A 4,330-nucleotide genomic window follows, 5' to 3' on the forward strand; every position below is an offset into this window, starting at 1 on the left:
ATTTTTATGTAAATATTCATATCCCTCTTATTCTTGAGTACTTAAATATGTAAGTCTTGAAAGATAGCGGAGGAAGGGACAGCCTTTGAATAAAGATATGATAACTGTTTTTTCCACTAAGCCTATTATCACGGGCAAAATTACATTTATCTTTTGGTTCAGGAAGCCAAGAATAAAATTGAATGAACTCTAAATGTGTTTATATTTCAGGAAAGTATTTCACCTTATGGTGTGCACATACATTCTAAATTAAGACAAGTTAATTAAACAGAGGAACTCCAGGAACTCAGTGTTCTATCATCATTCCTAATTTGCTTTTAAGGAGTTTCAAAAATGTGTTTCAGTGTGTAGCTCAGAGCTTAGCTCTGACCCCTCTGGACCTTCTTATTGTTGGTCACAAATGGTTTTTACTTGTATTGCTATCTTGTCTTTCTCCATTATTCAGGTTTGCTACACTCTATGAGGGCGAATGATACATCTGGGGAAGTTAGGCCATGGACACAATGAAAATGGTTGTCCCTTACCATCCGTTACTGGTTCCTCAGTTTGTAGACTGATGCTGTTTGACAATTAGATGGTTGTTGATGGATTAATATGGAATGGTTGGGGCCGGCAAGTGGGATGGTGGTTAAAGGCGCTGGACTCCCACATGGTCGACCATGGTTCAAGTCTCGGACCTGGTGGTTTGCTTTCTCTCTTCCTCTCTCTGTGTCTCTCTGATCAAACTGGAAAATAATAATGATAATAATAATTAATAAAGTTAAATAAAATAATTCTTAAAAAATATGGAATGGTTACTGTAGAATGCATTGTTTCTATTATTAGACACCCATTCCATTATGCACACAGTCCCTGTCAGTGAACAGGTGGTAGCATGGAGTGTCCAGGAGCGTGGCAGATCAGTGTTCTGTTTGGCAGGTGGCACGTATGTGTCTTATAGGCAGAGAAATGGACCCATTTTCATCTATTGCATGTCACCATCAGCCACGACCATTCATAGGTGTCTGAAGCACAACTGTGCTTTTATTCTAAGGAAACTGTTTTTGCATAATGAGAAAGTTCAATAAGCAAAAGTTCAATAATATTTATTGTAAAAAAAAATATACTAATAGAGTTGCGTTTTATTCTTTTATTTGAAGATTATGTGTGTGTGCCCCTCTATGTGTTTCTACACACACAAGTATTGCTCCTCCATGAACATGCAAACATGCACACATGCCCATGTATGTGTGTATGTGTGTAATGTTTGCCAAAACCTCGTCCTGCTCGGAGCCCATGCTTGGGTAAAGGGGTTTGACATCACTTAATCCCCAGAGTAAAGGGGTTTGACGTTGCATTTCAGTGTCTTAACATTAATAGAAAAGTTCTTGGGCATGTGAAGGGCCCTGATTGCCGTTCCTTCATGCTTGTTTCTGATTTATTTTCAGTTTTATCACCATTTGAATGAAAATCTCCAATTTATCTTTCTCATTTCCACAGATTAAATGTAATATTTTACACTGGCCACCACCAGTAGCTTAGTCCACCTGAAATGTGTATCACCAGGAAACTCGATGACTACCGAAATCCTCCCCCTCCCCTGACTATATTCAGAAAAGACTACTCTAGAGGGTCATAAAGACAGGAGTGTTTTTTCAAATGCTCAGGGTCCTTCTTGGTTAAGCATTCTTCACCAGCATCATCAAAGACAGCACCCCAGGGTAGGATCTGGTGGGCAGAGCAGGCAGGCAGGCGCTGGAGGGAATAGCATTGAATACATTTCAATTCTAAATTCTGAAGTCATAAAAACAAAATATTTGACATTTTGCTTAAGAAGGAACATTGTTTTGTTTGCTTGTTTGTTTTTCTGTTGATATCCTACTATATCTTACAGTTATTTCATGGAATGCAACTTACTCCAAATTCACAATCAAATATAGCCAAACAGTAGAAATCACAACTGGGGAAACAAAAATACTAATAAAGTAATATTATTTTAATCTAGTTTAGTAGATATCTTATTATACAATGAAAAATAAACTTAAAGACCTTAAGGAAAACTGGCTTTATTAAATTTTCCTGAAGATAATCCTTAATGAAAAGAAGAATAAATTCTTCAGTGTCTTATTAATTCCAGATTACGTAATGGCAGTTAGGTTGGAGAGAAAAGGGAAAAATAAAGAAAAAACACTTCCAATTAATTTGCAATTTTCTTTCATTTAAATTGGTGTCTAATTTGTTATCACAATAGAGTACAGTCTGCACAGATGAATGTGATGAATTCAGTGTGCTTCAAAGCCAAAGGCCAAACCAGTAGGCTTGTGCTGTATTCGACTTCGTACTTCTAGGGCAAAAAATGTTTCTTTAGTAGTAAGCACAAGCCATTAAGGAATTGAAAAATAAGCAAATCTCAATTTAAGCCAGTAATATAGGTATTCAAGTCAATGCCATAAACAGGACTAACCTTATTTTATTTTATTTTTTTAGCCAAAAATTAAAACTGTTTTATAACACAGCATTGATGTGTGCCTAATCTAGACTAGCCCTTTTTATTAATATTGTACTAAACCCCAGGAAATGATGCCATAGGCCACAGATTAGTGCCAAAATACATATGAAGTCAGTTGATTCTATTTATTAAGACCATACAAGGTCCCTGACCCTGTTGCAGTGAACAAACACAGGGCCAGCTGGCTCGCAGGCATTCTTTCATACAAACCTGTTCCCTCAGATCTGCTAGCAACTTTCCCTTTCATCAGGGTCAAAGCAATCGAGAAATGTGTCGGAACCCAGCGGTGGCGTTTCAAGAGGTACCAGAGGTGTGTGCTGAGCAAGTGTGTCAACTCTCCCACTGCACCTGGGTGCTAACCCAAACCGGCTTCTCCTGAGTGGTGCGCCAGTTTGGGAGATAACACCTGGGAGTGAGGGTCACCCCAAACGAGGGGCCCACACGAGATTGTGTTTTCCCAAGGAGAAAATTTGTTGACCATTCAATGGGAGCACTTGCTTTGAGGAGAAAACCAACCATTTGATTACACAGAGCACAGAGTAAGACCAAAAAGTAGAGCTTGTAATTAAAAATGTCTGTCATTTCTCACTCTAGTGGCATACATTATAGGCTAAAGACCTTTGCAATCAGACATGGTTTCTACTGCACCGCCAGTACCAGACACTCCACATGTATTTTTAAGCAACCAAATTCTGCATTTGCTTTTCCTTTTTTTCTCCTTCTATTTTGTTTTACTTTTTAGCCTCCAAGGAAATCTATAATTTAATTTTAATTGTTTTTATTAATATATGAAAATATGCAAGTTTGCGAGGTGCACTGGGATTTTTTAGTATTGATTGAATCGAAGTAATCAGTGTGGCCATCACCTCAGTTATTTGTCAGCAGATTGTGTAAAGAGAAATATCCCCCTTTTTAGCTACTTTGAGATACACGGTAAATTGCTATTAAATATATTTGCTCACTGTGCTATTATCATATCAAAAAGACAAAAGAAATTTAAAAAACAGACCCAGATTCAGTGGTGCAGAGGACAACAAACGACCACAGTGGTAGAAGTTGCATGACTGACTGCAGAGTGGACCACTGAACTAGCCAGTGTGTGTGTGTGTGCTTGTGTATAAACTTTGTAGAAGCACACACAGATGCACTCACACATACATATTATTGAATATGATTATTGTGCTTTTCACTATAGTCCTTGTCCCCTTTTCCTATATCACATGGGCTTGGGTATGCACGTGATTTCAAGCCAGGTCAGTGGGACGATCTAAAACTGCCACAGAAATTGTAATTTGAAAGAAAAAGCTTTGAAGATGGATATCCATGAGGGGTTCTCGCATGGAGGCCATCAGGAGGTGTCACAGCCTGACTGTGGGATGCCTTCCAACTTAGCAATGATATTGTCAATGTATAGGCAAGTGCTAATGCCTTTCACTTCTGCACAGGCTTCAAGTTGGATGGTGTTACTGGTTTGGGTTTGTGGGTATTTTACACAGAATCCTCAATAGCCATGTCCTCATTACGGAGGTCAATGGTATAGAGATGCTATTGACCCAGTCAGATGGCAACCTCTGTGAGACATGCACTTGGCTGACAGCCTCCAACTGCTCTACCTGAGGGATCGGCCACAGTCTGGACGTGGGTGTCCCACTGAAACTGGAATGCTGAATCCTCATCTGCAATGCGATAATCTCAAGAAGTGTGGCTTTGGGGGACATAAGTCAGGAGGACCCCAAACAGGATTAACACTTTTAAAAAAACACTTGGAGGGAACCAGCAGTTAGCGTAATGGCTATGTCGCTGGACTCCCACGTAGTCGACCGCGGTTCGTGTCCCAGACCC

Source organism: Tupaia chinensis, unplaced genomic scaffold (assembly GCF_000334495.1).
Source record: "Tupaia chinensis unplaced genomic scaffold, TupChi_1.0 Scaffold000241_1, whole genome shotgun sequence".
NCBI classification, from domain to species: domain Eukaryota; kingdom Metazoa; phylum Chordata; class Mammalia; order Scandentia; family Tupaiidae; genus Tupaia; species Tupaia belangeri.